This window comes from Felis catus, chromosome C2 (assembly GCF_018350175.1).
Source record: "Felis catus isolate Fca126 chromosome C2, F.catus_Fca126_mat1.0, whole genome shotgun sequence".
In the NCBI taxonomy this organism is placed as follows: Eukaryota; Metazoa; Chordata; class Mammalia; order Carnivora; family Felidae; genus Felis; species Felis catus.
This window is the reverse complement of record NC_058376.1, coordinates 96,990,365-97,014,865: the sequence shown is the minus strand read 5'-3', so window position 1 is coordinate 97,014,865 and position 24,501 is coordinate 96,990,365. Positions and strand designations below refer to the sequence as shown.

The following is a 24,501-nucleotide window of genomic DNA, read 5'->3' as shown; positions in this document are numbered from 1 at the left end:
AATCAAGATTCTAATGCTCACCAGAGCCAAAATCAAGATTCTGACTGGGCCACCCAGCCGCCCCTAGATCTCTTTTAAGGTAAGCAAATTATCGTGTTTCTACATGCATACTTTTATTTAAATTTATGTATGTTATCATTCATTTATTTGATTAATAAGTCTCTCTTTGCTATCTACTATGCCCAAGAAATTATGCTAAGTGCCAGAGGTCTTATGTGTTTGGACCACACAAAAGTGACTATAGTATGAAGGAGAAAGAACACTGGATTTAGCATCAGAACCCATGGGTTTGAGTCCTGGCTTTGCAGTTTAGTTGCTCTCAGACCGTGGCCAAATTGCTTAACCTATCTCAGCTCCAGTTCCTATGCACACCTCAAATGGGACCAATAATATATTTTTCATTGACTTCATAGGAATTAAATGAATGCTAAATCACCTTATAATTGATTAATGCAAATAATAACTATAAAAGTGTATCCATGTTTTGTACCCTAAATGAGCTTATATTTTAATGGAGAGTACAAAAGTATTCTGGTCGAAGGTTACCTGGGATTGCCTAGTAGCCAAAGAAAATAGCATGGCATGTTCCCAGCACGTTGGACCTTTCGGTAGATGTCAATACTATTGACAGTCTCACCTCTCAGCCCTCACTCCTGTGTTGCATTCACTGTCCTGGAACTTTAATGATTCTCTCTCATGTCCCTGAGTCCTTCTTCCCAGTCCTGGGCATTTTCTAAGGCAAGGTATGTTCAGAAGAGAGAAGGACAGAAAAAATATATATTTGTAATTTTCCAGGGAACTAAATTATTTCCAATTGCAGGAACCAAGGAAATATTTATGAAAGATGAGCAATTTCAGCCAGAACCTGGAGGATGGTAGAATTTCAGCCTCTGGGAAATGAAGAGATCACTCCTAGTTCAGGGATCAGAACAAGCCAGACAGGGAGCCAGCAAAGAGCCTCTGCAATACTGAGTGTGACACAATATGGTTAGGGCCTTAAATACATAAAGCAAAGTAGTGAGATGTCAATCTAGAAAGGAGGGCTGTAGCTAGAGAAGAACTGACAGGGGTCAGATGTTAGGAATTTGCATTCCGTCCGGTAAGCATTAGGGCCACACTGAAAATTTCGGAAATTCCTACTATACCAATAACTTCCAGCAAAGAACCAGTAACTTTCAGACATTAGTCCCCAAAACTCTCCTACATAAGGGAGAATTTTTTGATGGAATAGCAGAAAGACAGTTCTGACAACACATCTAATTTACACAGCTAACCTGAACATTTGACATCTCAGTCTAAAGTATCTGCATTTGAGTCATCTCATTGATTTTGAGATTCCTGGAGGACTTCTCCTTAAATAAAAGAGTACACCAAAGAAATGTCTTTTAGGAAAAAGGCGAGGTTAATCCCAATGGAGAATTCCAGTCTCTACCCTCAAAACATCAGATATGTTAAGATCTCCAGTGGTCATCGGTCACTCGCATCCGGTGAGCAGTCGGTTAGAGGATAGAAAATGCCCAGGACTAGGAAGAAGTTTTCAGGGATGTGAGAGAGAATCATTAGAGTAGTCAGCACAGCAAATCCAAGGTAGGAGAGGGGACTGAGAGAGGAGGCTGAACTGCCAGAGGAGGAGATGGCCATGAAACAGAGACCCCTGGATTTTGGAGTGGAGGAGGAGCAGAATGGTGGAGAGAGGGGGTGGCAAACACAAGGAAAAATAACCAATGGCAAGGGAGAGAGGGAAAGTGGAGCTGAAGAGAATAACTGATGTTATGAAGTCTGAAGGATGGAAATGGAATCAGATGGAGGGTATTGTGTAGAGAAATTGACTTTAGAACCCAAAGGAAAAAGAGAAATGGGGTAGAAATAGGAAGTATTTTGTAATATAAAGAGGGAGGACAAAGGAATGCTCATCAACTAGCTCAAGGTTCACAATAAGATCAAAGGGGAGCAGCTCTTGGAACCTGAGAAGTATATGTAAGGTGACCTACATAATTCCCAGGGCCTAGCGCAAAAATGAAAATGTGTGACCTTTGTTCAAAAAGCAGAAAAGGGTGTTGTTATAAGTGCTAAAATTTGAAACTTATTTTTCTTCAGTGGTTTCTGTCTCATTCTGTCATAGTGTCTTTTATTTGCTCTTGTGTTCCTTGGGCATGGGGACACTTGAGGGAACTGCAGATACTCATTGGTGCCAAGAGTCCCCCACCCCCCCAACCCCCTTGCAACTCAGCATGTGCTTGTCATACCTGAGCACAGACATAGTGCTCTGGCTGTTGGCAGGAAAGCCTGTCTCTTTCCTACCAGCTCACACCCCTACCCACAATGGATGGATGAAACCCAAGGATTCTTTATGCTTAGACTCAATTAGCACTGGATCAGTGCTGGATAGGAGGCTAACCTCTGCAAAGTTGCCTTGCAGATGGGCTTTGTCACTACTAGTCTGGTGTGGGGCAAGCTGCTGCTATTACCTGCTGAGATGCCACAGAGACTTTCATCATACCCTGATCTTCTCCCAACACATGTTTAGGCCCCCACAGAAGAGTAGGGGTGGCAGAGAGCTTCAGTGGTAACTGGGTATAGGCAGGAGAGGTGCTAGGCAGCTTAGAAGAGCCATTCCATAGAGGAGGGGAGGTGATAGAAGATGGAAGGATGTGTGTGAGCTGAGGTTCCAAGTTCCTGGTTCATGTTGCACTGTCCCACCTGACTTCACTTTCAAAACACAAGTCCTGAGACAAAATTATTAGATATTTCAAGATGGTGAACACAGGGGTGCCTGGATGGCTCAGTCAGTTGAGTGTCCCACTCTTGATTTTGGTTCAGGTCATGTTCTCACAGTCGTGAAACTGAGCACCAGATTCTCTCTCTCTCCCTCTGTCCCTCCCCCCTTTCTCTCCCAAAATAAATAAATAAACATTTTTTTTAAAAAATATGGTGAACACAGAACACTAAACTCTAAGCACAGAGCCTTTTTTGAGCCAGGGCCCTTTGCCATTATCCTGGTCACATACCCATGAAGCTGCCTCTAAGTGTGTGTGTGTGTGTGTGTGTGTGTGTGTGTGTGTGTGTGTGATGTAAAAGCTTAGAATAGTCATGAGTTGAATGGGTCCTCCAGGCACAGAGATATGAGATGGGATCAGGGGGAAGGGATTCTGGAGACCAGTGGGAACAACAGAATACCCTGGCTGGGTAGAAAGAGGTATGAGAAGTCTCTGGGGAATGAGGAACTATTAGATAAGGGTCTGGAGCTATAGCAAAAGGAGAGGGAAGTATCAAGAGGAATGGGGTAATAAATGGAAGTTTGGAGTCATGTTGGGAAATAGTCTAGGTCTTATGGTGTTGAAACTATCAAAAAAACCCAATTGGATGGGGCGCCTGGGTGGCGCAGTCGGTTAAGCGTCCGACTTCAGCCAGGTCACGATCTCGCGGTCTGTGAGTTCGAGCCCCGCGTCGGGCTCTGGGCTGATGGCTCGGAGCCTGGAGCCTGTTTCCGATTCTGTGTCTCCCTCTCTCTCTGCCCCTCCCCCGTTCATGCTCTGTCTCTCTCTGTCCCAAAAATAAATAAACGTTGAAAAAAAAAATAAAAAATAAAATAAAAAAAAACCCCAATTGGATTAGAGATAAAGGCCAGTCATGGTCACATAAATGTTTATTTTTATGTTTAATGTATTCATTTGCTTTATATATTTAGATATATACACATATATATACATACATACACACACACACACACACACACACACACACACACACATATATATATAGAGAGAGAGAGAGACACCAACAGAAATAAATGCTGGGAGAAAAGAGTTTTTTAGATTATTCTTACTATTAAGAAAATTCCTAAATTATATTCTCCCAGTTCTAGTTTATTTGGCTGTAGCTAACAAAGGAATGAGAAAGGTAATACAGTTTTGCTTCACCTGGGCTTTTAAATATAAGCAGTGCACCAGTTTTTGTGAACAGTAACTTCAAGGTTTGATTTCAGGACATCTGTACTTAATCTACAAGTGTTAATGTTTCTGAGATAATTTTAAACAATATCATATCAGATTGCATATGAGTTATTTTATAGTAATAGAAGTCACATTTAACTACAGGTTAAGTGACTACATTAAAAGGGAATACATTTATTTTAATGGATTTCTAATTAAATTCTTAAATCTTGGATAGTCTAGAGGTGCACTTTAAATGAAATTGATCTTTCTTAGAAGTTTAGTTGAAACTGTTGGCAAAGAGGGAAAAAAATCTTAAAAAAACAAGATTCTATTTTAAGTGTGATACTTTATCTTAAAAAGTACCTGTTTTGATAAACATCGAGCAAGGAAAGGGTTAAGAAAGAACAGAAGAATGTAATGTAATAATGGCCAAAAATATATATAAGCTGATAGTTTGCCAAAAAAGGGTATAACCTATAAACAAGCATAAAATATTTATTCTTTTTTTAAAATTTTTTTAATGTTTATTTTTGAGAGGAGAGAGACAGAGCATGAGCAGGGGAGGGGCAGAGAGAGAGAGGGAGACACAGAATTTGAAGCAGGCTCCAGGCTCCATCTGTCAACACAGAGCCTGACGCGGGGCTCAAACCCACAAACCATGAGATCATGACCTGAGCTGAAGTCAGACGCTTAACCAGCTGAGCCACCCAGGTTCCCCTAAAATGTTTATTCTTAAAAGTAATAAATTGAAAATTAAAGAAAGGTACCAATTTTACTAAAAAATAAAGTAGCAAAATGTTGCATTGTTTTATTTGTACTATTTTGTTTATAAGATTTTTTATGTTTTAAAATAACTTTATTTTATGGGGAATATATATAACTATTTTTTTTCCTTCCAAATGTTTGTAATGTGGTAAGGTCACATAAATACAGAAGGACAAGGGAGAGGAGAAGTAGGAGGAAGAGAAAGACATGAAAAGGATAATACAGTGAGCTCTCTATAGATTGACATGTTTAATCAGAGTCTGAATAGCCATTTGTTAAAAATGTTAAAGAAGGGACTCCTACAGTATGTAGGAGTTTGAACTAGTTTATCTTCTGAGGTCCTTTTAAATTCTAGAATTTGAAAAATCCATTATTTTTAGAATTTTAGTAACAGTTTTTACTAGAAAAGAAATAGAGGTGACATTAGAAGTGGCACACAATTTAACATACTCACAAAAATATACAGCAAATGATCTTTATGATATAAACAAAGTGTAACTTCAAGCACTCTACAGAAAAAAGCAGTGCTACTTTTCTGGTAGCTTGAGCAAAAGTCCTCGGTAAGATGTTATTTTATCTGGCTTGGGTCACCTGCCTTGACCTAATCATTGTGGCTAGGGAGATGGAGTTCTCAGGTTGCCTCAGCCAAGGCCCTACACCCACCCCATAGTTCAGTGGTGATCATGGGACAGACAGGTGGTAGCAGCCCTAACTCCCAGTTCACAAGAGAGGAGCTCTGAAATCTGGAAAAAGAGAGGAGGAAAATTGTGCAAATAAAATCATTACAGGAGCTCTCCAAATTCATAACATCAATTCGTCATTATTATGGTCTCTATTAAAGTCCCATGCATGGTATAAATTGTATGGTTTCTGAATGTGATAAAATAGCCAGTTTATTTTAGTTCATTTGACCCCTTAGGCTGAGATGTAGAGAGAAATTTAACTATAAGAGGTAGGGTTTATCAGAAGTAATGGATAGGAGAGAAACTGGCTTCTGAGCATTTTCTGAGTCTTAATTCCCAGCTTCTGGATCTCCTCATCTTGTTTCTCCAGCTGCCCAGTGACCAAGAGCTGTCCAAGGCCCCATATCAGCCATACTCTTAGTTTCTCTGTCTGCTGTTCCAACTTGTCTGTCTCTCCCTCCCTCTCTCCCATAAGAGGTCTTGCTCTTTCCTTGAATCTAGTAAGTAGGCATATCTATTCAAAAGCCATGCTGAGATGAAAATTTTAGCCTCACATTCACTTTCCCAGGAGAGTTTTCCTATTGACATATATAGTCAATGGGGAAGAGAGGATTTTGTCCTGAAGAAGACACTCTCTCACTCACTTGCTTCTGTCTCTCTCTCTCTCTCTCTCTCTCTCTCTCTCCAAACAGAACCCCACTGTGTATTCTGTCCTGCATCTCAATACCTGGGAAAAGATGCATCTTTCAAACATTGACCCCTGTAGAGTATACAGAGCTCTAGGTGCTCATCTCCCATTTGAGACCCTTAGAGTTGGGTTTTCAAGGATCTTCATAAAGGTCTTTTAACAATTTCTACATCAACCCAGTTATCTTAATCAAACAGGCAGCTGGCCAACCATTATTCATTACCTGCTTCTGATTTCCAAACCCCATGTTGGTCCTCCCATCTCCTATGGCCCCTTTTCTGCCTCTCTTGGTGTCTTTATTCACCATTTGCTTAGGAAAAACTAAGGACCATCTACATGCTAGAGCTATGTTAGACCTAGAGAAAAAAGGAGAAGTGGAGCCAGTCATTGTCAGGAAGATTAAAATCTCTGGGGACCATGCCATTCATTCTTTTAAGGATTCACGGTTTCTGTTTTTCTAAACTAATGCTCAGGGTGAAGCCTTATCCACCCCTGGAAATAACATCTTTAGGTCTCAATCCACTAAAAGTTTGGTTATTCCTTAAAAACTGGAAAAGAATCAATGCATCTGGACTGTGAATTGAACTGGATATAAAGTTAGCTAAGGAGAACCAACCACGTGAGTTTTTGCTGAGGCTCAGTTTTACTTTCTTCCCATGGATACTAATCCTACGAAGTACAAAAATAATTTTGCATCTCATTAAGTATATGTCAAGTTGATGTTTGTAGTAAACTCCATGTGCATGCTTTATTGTCATTGCTTGCTGCTCCCTCACACAGAGAGACTATGATGACAATATTGTATTATAATATACTAGAGTCTTGTCACACTGTGGTCCTCAGGGATGATATTGGGTCATGTTATAGATGAGGAAGCAATATAATAGATCCATGAAAGCATGACCTTGGCTGCTCTGTTTTCAATAACAAAGAATAGGTTATTTCTGGGCTTGGAAAATTTTTAAAGAAATCAACATCCCCAGAAGGCGAACTTGCTATACACATTCTGCACTATAACAGAAACACCTTATAATTTTCAAATCTACTAGACTATTTTCAGTCCCCATTTTATTTGATTTTCAGCAACATTGATACTGTTGTTCATTCCCTTTTAAAAAGACTCCTCCTTAGGGGCATTGTCCTGCTACTTAAGATTCTGCAGTGTCCTGCTCCTTTCCCCTTTCTCTGTCCCTTCTCTCAGTCCCTTTTGCTAAGCCCTCTTCCTCTGCAAATTCAGCTATCCACTACTCATTTATTCCCTATTTTTCATTGTATCAACAAATATTTATTGTACATATGCGTGTGCATATGGGCTGGGCACTGACACAGGTATGGGAAGCACAGTGATAAGCAAAACACATTATCTTTTTTTGTCCTCAAGGAGCTAACAATATAGGAAAATTGTTGGTTCCCTGGATTAGGGATTTGCATCATCAGTGTTCTTTAAAATCATGTAAAAGCATGCCAACATGACATCTTTTCCTTTATCCCTTCTGAGGTAAAGCAAAAGATCATATTGCCAAATTGGGTTCAGACACAGAGATCTACCAGAGATCTACTTGAGAGACCTACCCAGAGATCCATCCAGCATCATGCTTTACTAATAGTTTCAAGGCTACAGGCAATCAAGAGGCATAAGGGAAAGAGGAAGAAAGCAGGAACATCTGTGGCTTCTCAGGTCCTTCCAACTTGCAACAGACATGCTTTCTCTAACCCAGAGTAACAGATGATTATGTGTGTGATTTCTAGTCTATATACTGTCAAGAACTGTGCAGGATCTGGGATTTTACCCCACTTTTTACACTAACAAGTTAGCCTATTACTGGATGCTGACAGAAGACATGAGACTTCTGGGTCAGAAACAAAAGGTTTTATTGCTTCTGGCAAAAGCAGTGGCCAAAGCTTAATTTGTTTATGTCAACTTCTGTCTCCCCATATCCCACATCGGTCACACAAGGGCTTATAATAGAGCCTGTACATACAATCGATTGCATGATACAAAGGGAACACTAAGCTTGGGGGTGTCCACCACTTTTATAGTTAGTGGAAACAAGCCTGCTCATTTTCTCAGGAGATATGTTAACTCATCTCTCTCTGTAAGCACAGCCTAAAAAAATGTTTTGGGTAAAGAGAGTGGTGAAGCATAGAATGTATAGGGATACTCAGGGACCATGGTGGATTGTTTCTTCCAGCACATGCCTTGTCTTGGAATGCACTAATGTGATTTGAGAGTCTCAATAATTTTAGAATTTCCTCTCTCTCTTACATCTTTAACGCAGCCCTTTTTATTGGCCATCAGTATTTTAGCTACTGCAAGTCTCATCCACCTTAAACACCCCCTACCTCTACCACACTCTCCTGTCCAACTACAAGCCCCTCACCTTAACAGTTAAATTTATTACAATACATCTTTTAACTCATGTTCTCTCTTTCTTTTCCTTCCACTTTTTCTTCAACCCAACCCACTGCAATCTGGGATCGGTATTAGCTACTCCATTGAAACAGTTTTCTATGTCTCAATGTCCTCCCCTGTAGGTTGGGGTAATAATACTCTCTACTTCACAGGGCTATTATTTGATTACTAAATATGTTTAATATCTGTAAAGAGTTTAGAGAAATGCATGGCAAATAATAAGTGTTCCATAATTGTTAAGTTGTTTATTATTAACATGCTCTTCATCAATGTCATCAGTGAAATTCTTCTTGCTAAATCCAGCAGGCACTGGCAGTTCCTACTTGACATCTGGGCGTTGACCGCATTTCCTTCTTAAAAACTCGCCTTCCTTGGTTTCCATGATGCAAGTCTCTCAGTTTTCCTCCTACTTCTCTGTGTGGTTTTCTTGGTCAGCTCTGTGTGTCCTACAGCGGCCTGCCTTAAATGTTGATATTCCTCAGGGTCCTCTATTTGACTCCTTTCTCTTTTTTATCTACATGATTCTGCTTAGTGCTCTCATCTACTCTTGTGCCTTGAATTACTATCTCTAAACCTCATTCACTTATGTATTTAACAGACATTTATAGAGCATATTCTATGTGTCAAACACTGGGATTACTATTGTGAGCAAAACTTGACAGTGCTCCTGCTCTCATGGACTTAGTCATTAATTAGGAACACAGATACCAAATAATCACATACACAAATCTACAATTATAGAGCATTAAGGGCTCCAAAGAAAATGAAGATAGTCCTAAGAAAGCATAGTACATAAATATGACCTAGATTGAGGGGGGAATACAGGCTTTCATAAGGTAGTGGTACTTGGGTAGACATCTACAGGATGCACATATATTAGGTAAAGGAGGGGAGGAGGAAATCAAAAGGAGTACAGAGTATTCAAGGTACTTAAAGAAGATCAGAGTTGTTAAAACACAGTAAGGGGAAAAGAATAGCAAGACAGAATTAGAGAAGGAGGCAAAGACCAGAGATGGTGATGTAGGGACCATGCAGTCCATGTTGCTGTTCAGTGTAAGAACAATGGGAAGTAATGAAGGGTATAAAACTATGACATGAGTGAGGGAGTAGGTGACTTGATTTTTCTTTTTTTAAACATCATTGTGTGCAGCATGAAGATATTGGAGGTCCCATTGTGGATATGGGGTATTATAACCATCTATGTAGTTTCGATTAGAGCAATGTTAGTAGAGATGACAAGTGGACAGATTTGAGGTGTTTTAGGAGATAAGTTTGATACAGTTTAATGTAGTTACTAGATCAGATATGGGTGAAGGGGAGGAAAGTATCAAGGATGACTCCTAATTTTTAGACTACTACAGGTAGATAGATGGTAGCTGACACATCAGCCCATATCTCTCTCTTGATTTTAGTCCACACACTCAATTGCCTGCTAGATATTCCCAACTTCCCATCTCACTTGCCCATCAAATAATCTATGTTCAAAACTGAACTATGCTAGCAAATGTTCTTCCTCTTGTGCTATTACAGTGAATTCCACAACCATCCATCCAATTGCTCAAAGCAGTTGACCTTGACTCTTTCTTCTCCATCACATCCAGTTAATAACCAACTCATATTGATTTTTTTTATCCATAACATCTTTTATATCTGCCCACATTTCTGTATTTCCACTGCTACTAGCTTAGATCAAGTCCTCATCATTCATCTGGATTTTGGTGATAGTTATTCCTTGGCTTCTCTGCCTTCAGTCTCCCACTTCTCTTATCTATTTTTCACTCTGCTGGTGCCCGTTGTCTATAAAGTATGGTCCCTTAGTATGGAAGAAAAGACCCTCCATGATCAGGACTCAGCCACATCTCTAGCACCATCTTTTTTTTTTTTTTTTGGCTTTAATCCTTACTTTATAAGACCAAATGCCTTCCATTTTCTACAAAAACATATTGTCCTATCCTCAGCACAAGATAACAAGTCTTTTTGAGCTTTGATCCTTCCTAATGCTGTAATTCTTTAAGGGGCCTCTGGGTGGCTCAGTCAGTTAAGTGTCTGACTTCAGCTCAGGTCATGATCTTGCACTTCATGAGTTCAAGCCCCATGTCAGGCTCTGCTGACAACTTAGAGCCTAGAGCCTGCTTTGGATTCTGTGCCTCCTTCTCTCTCTGCCCCTCCCCTGCTCACATTCTCTCTCTCCCTCTCTCTCTCTCTCTCTCTCTCTCAAAAACAAAGATTAAAAAAATAAAGATAAATAAAAAATACGCATTACCATCCTGTTTGCCTTTTTGTGAACTAGATGGTTTTTACTGAGAAAGGCCGTCTCTATTACTGGATGAATGTATAGGTTAGAAAACTGGTAACATTTTTTTTAACAAAAAGGCAGAATGTAGGGCAACAACAGCATCTGCAAATTTAACAGCATGTATTTATTTCCTACTAACTGAGCAACTAGCTACCAGAAGTAGCTACCAAGAAACCAACAAAAAGAGAAAGCAGAGACCAGGGGTTGGGGGAAAAGCTAGGGAAGGATCACTCAACGCAGGTGTTGTAAGGAAACTGTTAAAGAAGGCATCATCTTCGGCCTCTCTAGTGCTGTCAGAGGTACCATGACATCTGACAGTACCATGCCACAGGCAGTTTGATAAACCTTTAATATTTGTAATAAGAATGAACCAAAATTGTGACAGACCCCCAAATTCATTAGAAGCTTGATAGAATATAATCATTCCAATAAATATGGCAAGGAAGAACTACATGACTTTTCCTGACCCTTGATGAAATATAGATTAAACCATCTTACTAATCAGAGAGACAGTAAATCTTTTTGATAAGTGTATGCAGAGTTTAAACTGCATTTGGTGACTTCCTCCTGTACACCATCTTCACAGTTTACAACATGTATCAGTAAGGATGCTTTTGTTTATAAGCAACAGAATTATGTAACTCAAAGTGCTTAAACAGTAAAAGGGTCTTGTGTTATTGGGTCACTTAACTGAGAAGTCTAGAGGTAGGGAGGACTTTAGGCACAGTTCAGTTGGAGTCTCAACTGGTTCTCTGTGAGTCCTTCCGTTCTGTCTCACTTGTTGACTTTACCTTTAGTGTTGTTTCATTATGGGAACAACACGGCTCACATCCATGCATTATAATTTCCAAAGCAAGAAGGCATCTATGCCTCAGGATTCCTAACCCACATCAGCTGACTGAGCATCAGCTGATTGGATCACATCTGAACAAATTCATTCATTATTGAGAAAGCTATATGCTAATGAAGAAATAAACTTGTTCAATCACTATGGCAAATGGAGGTTAGATAATGTCAAGTAGAGTGTTCCTGGAATTTGAGAGGGGAATTGTGTTCATCAATCTCACATAAACTATATGGCTTTTCTAAAATGGAAGAGATAAAATATCCCAAAGGAAAACCTGGGGTTATCTAGTATAAGTGGTGAAGAAAAAAATGGATGAAATTCCTAACAGACAACCAGTAAATATTCACTACAGACACAATTCAAATTTATTCATTTAAAAACTTAGAAATTCTGTGTCCTGGATTTTTAAAGCTACTTGTGAATGGTTATAACAAATGTCAAGCATCTACTGCAAGGATAAAGAGAGATTACGTGCAATCAGAGCCCAATTCTCAGAAATCCCATTGATGAATGTGGATGCATAAGAAGAGTAAATACTGTGCCTGACTCTCAAATCACATATTCATTCATTCATTCACTCATTCATTCATTCATTCATTCATGCAACATTTATGGAATATCTACTCTATGCCGGAAGAGCTTAATGCAACAGAATCTTTGACCTTAAGGGGTTTATTCAATTAAGCACTGTAGAATTATAATTGAATAGTTAGAAGTTTGGATATACTACTGTATATGGTACTATGGTAGAACATAGTGAAAATAAAGCCACATGGAAAATCTAGTGGAATCTTTACCAACCCTTCAATATTTCCTCCAAAGCTAACACTTCTACAATGTAATCCCCATCATAAAGCAACCCAAGAACATTCATTTCCAATCAACAGGTTTCTGAGAATGATACGTTAAAAGGGAAATGGAAAAATAATTTATCTTTTCTAATTGTACACTCTAAGAAAATAATATGAAACAATTTTGGTTGTTTGGAAACAAAATGGATCGTTATTGTCTCAGAGATTTTATGTGAAAAATACATTTGATAATAATGTGAATTCTTTCAAACTATTATATTCTGTGATCATCTGGGGAAATAGTTTTGGGAATTAATACAACAGAAATATTTACAGAAAGGACATTAAAAGGAAAAATAGCAGATATAGTTGATTCCTTGTGACATTCTTTTATAGTATAAAAATCATGAAATCCTTGGTCCATATCACAGAGATAATGCTGAAAAAATTCTAATCACTTTATCATTATTTCTAGCAGTGTCCCGGAGTTCCAATTCTAAGGACAGAGCTTTCTTTAAGCATCTAACATGAAGACATAGCTCAGAGAATTTTTGAAGAAATAGTTTCTTCACATGAAGTATACTTGATAATAACATTTTAATGTAATATTGACATTTCTGGTTTTTAACTCTGTTGGGCAGAATCTTGATGGAAAAGAAAATCACTTGTGACAGCTTCAGCATGAGTGTCTAATATCATGGCAATTTAACCCGGTTTTATCCTATATCAGAGGTATTCCATCAGAAAAGAACTAAAGTGCCCTTCATGTTTTATAGAAGCAAGTAATTTTTCATAACAAATGATGCTAAAATAGTCTTAAAATGATTAACTCTTATTAAATGAATATTGTGGGAAATATTGGTGGTTTATTTTCAGAGGTTTTTGGTAGACAAAATATAAATCATTAAAAATATAGAGTATACATAAAAATGTGTATATATTATATAATATATATAGAAAAATAGAAAAATACGTATAATATTGGTCAGAGTATTGATTTACCCATTTGTAGTAAACTGGTCTTTGGTCAAACAATTGAAAAGTTGAACCAAGTCATGACATTTGTGATCCATGTATGTGATCCATTTATGCTTGAACATTGGACTGTCTACACTCTTGCTTCTGAGAGTACAGTCCACAGGCCAGCAGCATCAGAATTGCCTTGGGTCTAGGTAGAAGTGCAGAATCTCAGCCCCTAGGCTCCAGATCTACTGAGTCAGCGTCTGCACTTCAACAAGACCCCCTAGGTGCTTAAAGCATTAACTACATCAGGGGATTTCAACTCTGGCTACACATTAGCATCAGTTGGGGTGCTTTTAAAGTGTTTTATTCCCAGGCCTTACCCCGGACCAATTAAACAAGACTCTTTAAGGGTAGAACCAGGGCATGAGTATTTTTATATGCTCACCAAATGATTCTAATATGCTGCAAAGCGTGAGAACTATTAGTTACACAATGCCCAAACAATCAGTAAATTCAATGTATTCTGAAAAGGCATAAAAGAAAAAGGAAGTGAAACCAATTACTTTGTATTTGGTACTACTCTATAAATGATTGATTTTTTTTAACTGTTAATAAGTTTGCTTAGCTCCTGTGTGAACACAGCCTATTGTGTCTCAACCTGCCTAGAAGTGTATTGTATTGTAAATCAAGAAGAAGAATACTTTGCCAAATCAATTAAAAGGAGTTTTAGGTTTGTTTTTCAACTTTGCTTCCCTTTGTCAGCCTTGCTTTCCAGCCTGACAGATCTAAATGCTGGGTCTCAGACACTGTGCACATGCAAACCCCTGCACCTTTGGATTACCCACCCTCTTCTCCATGCACTCAGTGTTCAGTGTTTTATCCTGTAATATTCCCTTGTCTCTCTAGCCCCAAATGAATATGTTTCCTCTGAATCCCCATGTTACTTACTGTGTCTGTCATGCATTCTCACTGTATAGTCTTACATTGCTAGCTCCACTATTTAGTGGAATAAAATTACCTGTTGTTTAATTTCTATATATAATCTCAGTCATTAGCAATCTATTTCAAAATGTTATGCATGAATAGGGAAGGGAAAAAGAAATCATGGCATAGTACATATGGCAGTCATTATAATCCCATTTTATAGGTGAGCAAATGGAGTCTCAAAGAGCAAGGTGACAGGCTAGTAAATTTCAACAGTAAGATATTTTCCCCAAGATTATTTAACTCAAAGTACAGGGGCAGTTTGATTGCTTTCATGTATATGTGTGTATTTAATATGTTTTACTACTTCAACAATAGTTCCAGGGCAGAGTTAGAATATGAATACACCAAAACATTCACTTTATTTTTATTTTTATTTTTGAGAGACAGAGAGAGGCAGAGCACAAGTGGGGGAGGGGCAGAGAGAGAGTAAGACAAAGAATCCGAAGCAGGTGCCAGGCTCTGAGCTGTCAGCACAGAGCCCGACATGGGGCTCGAACTTACAAACTGTGAGATCATGACCTGAGCTGAAGTCGGCTGCTTAACTGAGCCACCCAGGCACCCCACACCAAAACATTCTGAAAGAAAACTCCCTCTCAAAATTGATATCCACTCGTCTCTTTGGAATACATTCAATGATTATTCTTTTTTAAATCAATTTGCTTTCTTCTGTTAGAAAATTAATGAAGTTTGATGAATAGGGGCAAAGGGAGGTGGTCATATTACACTTCTTTAAAATTACATCTTATGCTAAGTGAAATAAGTCAAAGACATGCTCTGATTTCACTTATACGTGGTAGCTAAAAAACAAATGAACAAACAAACAAAAAGCAGAAACAGACCCACAAATATAGAGACCAAATTGATAGTTGCCAGTGGAAAGGGGAGTGGATGGATGGGCAAAATGGGTGAGAGGAGTGGATGATGCAGGCTTCCAGTTCTGGAATGAAGATGACCTAGGAAGAAGAGGTACAGCATAAGGAATATAGTCAATGATACCGTAGCAGGGTTACATGCTGACAGAGGGTAGTAGCTACACTTATGGTGAGGATAGCACAACATATAGACTTGTCTAACCTGTATGTTGTACACCTGAAACTAGTGTAACATTGTGGGTCAATTATAGTTTATTTACAAAGAAAAACAGGAGGGGCACCTGGGTGGCTCACTTGGCTAAGCATCTGACTCGTGATTTAGGCTCATGTCATGATCTCATGTTTCATGAAATCAAGACCCGCGTTGGGCCCTACATGGGTAGCACAGAGCCTGCTTGGGAATCTCTCTCTCTCTCTCTCTCTCTCTCTCTCTCTCTCTCTCTCTCTGCCCCTCTCCTGTGCATATGCTTGTGCATGTGTGTGGGTGTGCACTCTCTCTCTCTCAAAATAAACGTTAGGGGCGCCTGGGTGGCGCAGTCGGTTAAGCGTCCGACTTCAGCCAGGTCACGATCTCACGGTTCGTGAGTTCGAGCCCCGCGTCGGGCTCTGGGCTGATGGCTCAGAGCCTGGAGCCTGTTTCCGATTCTGTGTCTCCCACTCTCTCTGCCCCTCCCCCGTTCACGCTCTGTCTCTCTCTGTCCCAAAAATAAATAAACGTTGAAAAAAAAATTTAAAAAAAATAAAAAAAATAAATAAATAAATAAATAAATAAATAAACGTTAAAAAAAATAAAAAAGAAAATGACATTTTAATGTACAACTAATACCAGAATAACTTTTTCTTATAAAAAATTAGAATAATGGAGATATGGATAAAATCTCTTTTTCCAACACCCTCCCACACACACATCATGCACTCCACCCCATCTAGATGCCTCTCTTTCCTCCCTGGAAGTAATCATTTTTATTTGTGCACACCCTTAAAGATATTTTTAATGTCTTTAATACATATATACGGTATATTATCATAATTTTTATAGAAATTTTTTATGTTTTAAAATTTTTTTTTAATGTTTATTCATTCCTAAGAGACAGTGAGAGTGGGGGAGGGGCAGAGAGAGAGGGAGACACAGAATCCAAAGCAGGTTCCAGGCTCTGGACTGTCAGCACAGAGCCCGACATGGGACTCAAACCCATGAACTGTGAGATCATGACTTGAGCTGAAGTCAGACGCCCAACCAACTGAGCCACCCAAGTGCCCCTTTTTATGTTTTTATCATATAAAACATAGGATTCTTGGAAACTAAGAGTTTTATTTGTACATCTAAAGTAAAAGACCTGGGAAGGATATCTAACTCAGGGGTCGACAGAATTAAGATTCGAAATTATATCTCAACCCTGTGGAATAATATCCTAAAGCTAGAGAGATAAAAATTTAGCTAGCATAAACGTTAAAGCCCTGTATAAAGTACAAATAACAAATGGAGAATTCTGAATTGAAATTAGTTTATATGAAAAAGATTTACAGGTTTATTTATCACAGACTCACAATTTAATAAAAATTCTAATACTTTGAAGTTAGTAGTTCTTATATCTAAAATAAGATTCCTTTACTAATATCAGAAATTACTCCAGAATATCTAAATTTAGAAGGAAAATACTAGATTGTATACAATGTGTATAATACAGTGAACAAATAATTTTAAAATGTGGGATTTGCTTTGTGACTTAATATATTTTCAGACATAGACATATGTATATATTTTTTTCTTTTTCACACACAGACACACAACAATGCCAAGTGAAAGAAAATTTCTTTGTTTCCCTCAGGTCAAGCTCTGTAAACATACAAAACATTTTTTACAGATCAGATAGTTTTAATATGAGAAAAATCCTACAATGGAGCACTACAGTAGTATTCCTTGTCAATGTTGATGACTTCTCAAGTAAGGATTTTGCCCCAATGGACTTAATCTCACTCGATGTAAAGCAAATTGTCTATCGTGATAACATATTTTAGTGGTGAATATTCATACCCAACATTCTTTGACAGAATATCTGGAATTGACGACATGGGAAGTCAGCGACGTTTCCTGCCTGATACACATGCTTGCCCATGTTAAATGTCCACCTCTGCCTGATTTTTACTTTGACACTTGCCAACAGGCATAGATTTCAAGTAAAGAGTATTCTCCAAACAAGAAAAATTTAGAAGCCCTTTATCCACTGATTACCTCAAAGGTTTTCCCTACATTTGTGGATATCTTCTCTTCATGATTTTAGATGCATAAGTGCTGATTTACCTAGGGTATAAGGAAGTAGACATTCTGAGAGATGAATTTATTTTCCTTTCCTAAAGAAAGGTGAATATGACATTAATTTATTATGACCTTGACTGGTCATAAGACATAGGTGACCATGAGTCTTGATCTCTTTTCATTTCTTCGAAAATTAAACTCTCATACAAACATGCTAAGCATTTCAGAAAATGGAAACCTGAGTGACAAGGAAAAAGCTGAATCAATGGAGCAAATGTATTGATGCATTTTTAAGAACTCCAAACCATGGTTTTACTTGAATTTATCTATCTTTGCCTTGATGTCCACCATAGCACATGAGAAGGAGATTCAAGGTCTTAACTCTATTATTGGCTTTATTCAACAGCATCAGACCAATAATAGGTGTTTATCTACTCGTGCGTGCTGCTCCAGATAGAGTAGCTCATTGAAATTCTCCCCTCCGGTTTTCCTTCCCCAAGGAAATATCTATATCTCAGATCTGTCTAATTAACTAGTATGTGAAGAATAGAAAACTGTGAGACAATCCCTATGCTCATCGTTGCTGGGCTTTAAAAAGCTCAATAAAGTTTCTATCTACATTTTCTTGTTTACACTGTGGAGCAAAATGGATCAAACAAGCAAAGATTTGTGGCAACAGAGACAGTGCCTTTGTACAATATAACACATACTGTGTATCAAAGAAATATTGTGCCACTTCTCCGAAGCTGACATTGGAATGACATTGTAATCCTGGCCATCTGTCTTTCTCCTCTAGATGTCGATGAATGTGCGGTGGTGAATGGAGGCTGCCAGCAGCGCTATATTAACACTCTGGGCACCTTCCACTGTGAATGTGATACGGGATACAGACTCCATGCTGACGAACGCACCTGCATAAGTGAGTAAATATTAGAACCAGCTTGAAGCCGTTTTCAATGAAAATCGACCTGCCCATGTAGGGGCAGGAAGGAAAGGTTTTTCTATTGTAAAAATACCTCTGGAAGCTGATGGTTTTCAAGTACAAATCTATCTCTTAAGATAAAAAATACATTTTGCTATTAAAAGACTGAAAGACAAAAAGAGATGGGGGAGGAAATACAGAAATTAACATTCATAAGTAAAACTCGAATCCCCAATTGCGTGAGTATTTCTATAGACTGTCATTTCTGCCACATGCAGTGAAGTGTAAATTTGTTAGTTATTGCTTATACAGGAGTACAGCACAGGGCCACAATGAAGACAGGACGCTGAACTGCTACAATCACTAGCTACAAGGTTCACTCGTTTCAGATCAGACTCAGAACTGGGCTCATGATTGTATCAGCAAAAATTATAACCGATAATAAGTCAAGGATCTCAGGGTTGCTCAAGAATAGTTAAAACTACACGCATGAAATATGAAGTTATTGTAATTTATTATACATCAAATTATTCTCAGCTGTTAGTTTTGGGTGTTAGGGTTATTATGTTAAATCTTCTCTGATTATTTCTAACTTTAATAAATTTTCTAAAATAAGTAGGTACACAGGAAAAAAAAACAGAATAAACTTGTAAACTTCTGTGCTCCCTGTATGATTTATACATGCTCTTTTTGTTGTTGTTTTAACAAGTAATTTAGGTAAGTGTTTATTTTTCTAAATTTCTAAAAATGTTTTTTTATTTATTTTTGAGAGAGAGACAGAGAGACAGAGAGAGAGAGAGAGTGAGCAGGGGAGGGGCAGAGAGAGAGGGAGGCATAGAATGTGAAGCAGGTTCCAGGCTCTGAGGTGTCAGCACAGAGCCCGATGTGGGGCTCGAACTCATGAACCAGGAGATCATGACCTGAGCTGAAGTCTGATGCTTAACTGACTGAGCCACCCAGGTGCCCCCAAAGTGTTTATTTTTTAGTTGAATGATTATTCCCAGATGGAATCAAGCACATTCTAATTTTATCTCTAGGTCTCTTTTAAAAGTATTTATTATATATAGGGCTTGTTCACTAGTCCATTTACTCAAAATTATTAGTGTTTTATAAGTATTCTATAATTATGAAACTTAAACTAGAAATCAGCCAATTTCATGTAGTTTCATTACATGTGCTTCCTTTTTCTTTTTCTCAACATGTTTTCAAGGAAATGAGAGAAGGCCAAGGGAAACAGGTACAGATGTCCTCGTCATAGGTCTGATTTTGATATGAGAAAATGGGGTTCGGACAGCAACAAAAAGACTTTGCCAAAATCGAGCGAAAATACAGATAGAAGTCATACCCAAGCAACCAGGGAACTCAATAGCATAATGATTATATCTACAGGAATCACAAATGGTGGGACAGCAGCCCATGCATATTTATGTAACCCAAATAGCCCCTTCTTTTTGCAAGATTACTGGTTTTAGCAACAGGAATCCCTTTCCCATCCACATCCCCAGCCTGTAAGGTCTTCAGGGTAGCATCCTTTAAACTGCCATTCTAACTTCTCTCAGTCACAAAATATTTGGGAGCAGCAGGATTATTGATACATACAGATGAGGTATTTATCAGTTAAGGTTGAGCTGGTGAATTTTTGTATCTGATAGACAAATATTTTGCCAAGTAGTAATTTCTATAAATCTATGATATCTGGTCTTTTTGATAAGGCCAAATAAACACTCTAATAACCAACTAAATTATATACACAGGTATAATTTCCTAAGTTTTGGTGGTTAATAGCTATTTCTTAGTAAAATCATTAAGCACTTTTCTTATTCCTGACCGCCATTGCCCTTGAATTTTCTAAATTTTGTTCTAATGACTTCGGGTCAAGAGTGGAGTTGGATAAGGATATTATGGTTTATCTTTTCTATTTCTATTCCGTAAAAGTCCTGCTGTGCAGATACATGGACACTACAGTTATAGCTTAGTTTAAGTTCCTTATGCTGATCTTCTATGCAGAATTTCAGCATAGTATACAAATTATATATATATATATATATATATATATATATATATATATATATATATATGGTGCAAAGTAAGCTAATGAGAGGTATGGATTTCATGGCTATAATCTTTTTAAAGCATTAACCCCACAGATGTGACTCTACTGATGGTACATGACTGAGACCCAGCACTTGACCTTTATGGAAATTCTGATGCCTCTCTCACATAAAACACTGAAGGGCCTTAAGAATCTCAGGTGATACAATTACAGCATTCTTGTTAAAATGAGTTAGAGAAGAATTTAAGTACTTTGTATTTAAAGACTAATACTGGGGGCGCCTGGGTGGCGCAGTCGGTTAAGCGTCCGACTTCAGCCAGGTCACGATCTCACGGTCCGTGAGTTCAAGCCCCGCGTCAGGCTCTGAGCTGATGGCTCAGAGCCTGGAGCCTGTTTCCGATTCTGTGTCTCCCTCTCTCTCTGCCCCTCCCCCGTTCATGCTCTGTCTCTCTCTGTCCCAAAAATAAATAAACGTTGAAAAAAAAAAATTAAAGACTAATACTGTAAGCTGGAGGGTAAGAACTATTTGCTTATTTGTTTTGAAAAACTAGGTTTACTGTAGAGAACTGAATTTCATAGTGGTTTGTATTTTGAGTTATATTGTAGGAAGGGTCAGATATTTTTAAAAACAGGAAAATTAAGTTAGCTTGCTTTCCCTTTGGAATTTTTTACCTGGCAGAAGACTGAAAATGGTGGTTGATGCTTACAGGGAAATTGTCGTAGACAGAAATTCATCGTGACTCATGGTAGGGTCACGGAAGAAAAGACGGAGTTATGGAATTTTATGATTCCACTACTTCGGGGTACTTGAAATTAATTGCCTCCATTTATCCCTTCCTCCCTTCCTTCTCTTCCTTCCTACCTCTGCCCCGTTTTTCCCATCAGTCATAGACCTAGGCTAGGGTGACATTTTGAATTATAGCCTCTGGTGCTCTTTGCACTTTGTCTTAATCACAGTTACAGTAAAGTAAACTCCCTGTACCTCTAAACATTTACAGAGTTTCAGATGATTTTGCTTTAAAAAAAACAGGGGTCCCCTCTCTAGCGATCGTGCACTTGTGGTGATATACGGCCAGTCAGTCTCTGCCAGAATGATAAAGTTCCATGAAGTGCTTTCAGACAAGGGTCCATAGCAGCTGACTGCCATGGCAGGAAGTACGAGTGTGTGGGCCACATGGTTCCTTATAAAGGGTTTCTTGGACTGCCAATACAGTGTGATCCCAGCAAAACTGGGGAGTTTAGCCCCAATGCGCTTCATCTCAGCTTCTGAATGTGTCTATAAATTCTTGGAATGTATGTCATTTGGGGGCGGGGGGTGGGGGCAAGAGTTTATTATTTTCATCAGATTCCTAAAGGTATCTATGACACCTCAAAACATTCCACACATCTTTTTGTCCTTACGATGGCACCTCTTAAGAAGGTGTATGTGTGGGGGGATCTCATGACACTGTTATGTCAGGATACTGTCGCGTGATACTATCATATGGTCTAAAGCAATACTGGTCAGTGACTGCTTCTCCCTACGGCCTCCTTTATGATAGAATTCCAAGCCAGAGGCCTGACTCCCTGTCCTTCAGTAGCATGCTTCCTGGCCTGCTATGACCTCTCCTGAGAGACAGCAGCATCAGGAAAGCCTGTCTGAGGCGATGTCCCCCACGGGAGGAGCACCGCAACAAGTGAGACCAGCCATGCCTGGTTGTTGGAAGGGCACAGACAAAGCATGGGAAAGCGGACAGAAATGGAATTCTCACCAGAGTTGATTTGCTATTCATAGTCTCCATTAACACAGATCTCATCAAGTAATTCATATACCTTTAAATTTTCCTTTACTTAGAAACCAAAAGCGTAAAAATTAGAAACTTCTAGGGGCACCTGGGTGGCTCAATTGGTTACGTGTCTGACTTCAGCCCAGGCCATGATCTCGCGGTTCGTGGGTTTGAGCGTTGCATCTGGCTCTGTGCTGACAGCATAGAGCCTGGAGTCTGCTTCAGATTCTGTGTCTCCCTCTCTCTGCCCCTCCCTTGCTCATGCTCTCTTTCTCTCGCTCTCTCTCTCTCTCTCTCTCTCTCTCTCTCTCTCTCTCTCTCAAAAATAAATAAACATTGAAAAAAATTTTGCTTAAATAAAAGAAAAAATTAGAGACTTTTAGCAATCATCTTTTGTAGAAATCATCAGACAGATAGATGTGTTGATGTTCTCACCAGTCTACCATTGACTCTTGTCCACAGATTAGGAACAGTGGCACAGTAGAAATCCAAGCTAGTGCGTGGACTTCTATAAAGCATGTAATCTTTCTGCACCCTGGTTTCCTTATGTGTAAAATGTGAAAATTGGACAAAAATGACCTTAGAGCTACTGCGTCTCTAAAGTGTTGTAATTTTATGGAGTTTCTAAAAGGACTAATTCATAACAAATCATCTGCTAACCTCTATTTTTAAAAACTCGATTGATTATGTGTAATAATTACCCTTTAGAGCTCTAACTTTATTTGAAGAGTGTTTAAAGAATTTAGGCTTTAGAAAGCCCAAGCATAAAATCAGGGTGAGAATTTTATGTCCAGTTTAATTCAAATGAGTGTGTATCTCAAATGTTTTTATTGGAAAAAAATTATACTTCAATGCTTGTGTGAAAATACTATTTTTTATAATTGTATCTGGGAAGAATCTGAGAAATTATCTAGCCCAATCTCCTATGTGAGAGAGAGTCTGCCTTCTCTCTCCTCCATTTGAAGATAGGCCAGAAGGTGGCTGGCCATCTTAAGCCAAGAATAAAACTGTCATCAGACACCGAACTCCATCTTGGACTTTCCAGCCCCCAGAACTATAGAAAATAAACTTCTGTTGGCAAAGCCACCCAGTCAGTGGTATTTGGTAATGGCCCCTGAGCAGATGAACATACTCCTGGTTCTCCTTTACCCACCGCTTCTCTGCTTTATCTCCATTTTGCTCTTCTACTTTCAGACATAAATCAGTACCTGTAAAATATCTGGCAGGTATTTATTAAATATTAGCTTTTACTACGACAGAATATTCAAAAACACAAGAAACTTTACCCAGATGGTTTTGCTTGTTGGGGAAGAACTCAAACTCATTGCAACATTTCTAGTTTTTGATCTTTGCCAGTGTTCTCTGTTACAAAATATGTTACCCTTCGATAGCTTTTAATTAGTGATTTTCTTATTGTTAAGAGGCGGACTTTAGTAAATATTGCTAAATATAGGTAGTAATGATAATGTAGACTAACCCCCTTATACTGCCAGTGGATATTTTTTCACAGCCAGAGGCTACATACCAAAATAATTTATATTACCCAGATTTTCTGTATTTAGCTGTGTAATTTGCATTTTAAGTAGCTTGTAAGGTTTTAGCTATAATTTGATAGACCTCACAAAATCTTTCATGATTTTCCATTTTTAATAGCAACCTTGTGAGACACACTCAGCTCAAATCTGCATTCATAATCATGTCCTTCCCCAGATATATTTGTTGAAATCAGCCTTTCCAGAGGGGTGAAATAATTAAATGATTGAAAGTTTTAATGCTTGCATAGTTCTCTTACCTTTCTTTCATGCCTTCAGCGCATAGATTTATTAACATCTGCACTCACGAATAAACAAATGGAATCACTGATGTCTGCACAGAGAAACCTCAGGTCAACAACATTTTAATTATTTTAGTCTTTAATGCAAGAATTCTTCATTTCTAGTTGCTGGGAATGGTCAGAATCTGTTTTTGTTCATTGGCCCCTTTTTAGTCTCACTAAATGAGAGGGGAACAAAAAGGAGAAAGAAAGGTAACAGATAAGCTGTAAACTAAAGATTTTTTTCATGTGGGTAAGTGTGTGACAGTAGGGTAAGAGGTCATATTTTAATTCCAAATAAACAGAAGTTGGATGGAAAGAAAAGGAGGGAAGGACAACCTAGAAACTGGATTAAATAAAGATACCCTTAGTAAACCTTTGAGCTTGAATAAATTTTCTTAGATAAGATTTTTATGAGTTTCACATTTTAAGTTAATGCTAAACTTAGAA

At 38.4% G+C, this 24,501-nt stretch overlaps 1 long non-coding RNA gene across 1 annotated transcript; it reads left to right on the top strand.

Moving 5' to 3' along the window:
* Nucleotides 1-17: 17 nt before the first annotated feature.
* LOC111562274 lies at nt 18-20,752 on the top strand. The gene is made up of 3 exons (XR_002745366.2): nt 18-79; nt 18,294-18,416; nt 19,630-20,752. It is a non-coding gene; the product is annotated as an uncharacterized LOC111562274 (long non-coding RNA).
* Nucleotides 20,753-24,501: the final 3,749 nt, after the last annotated feature.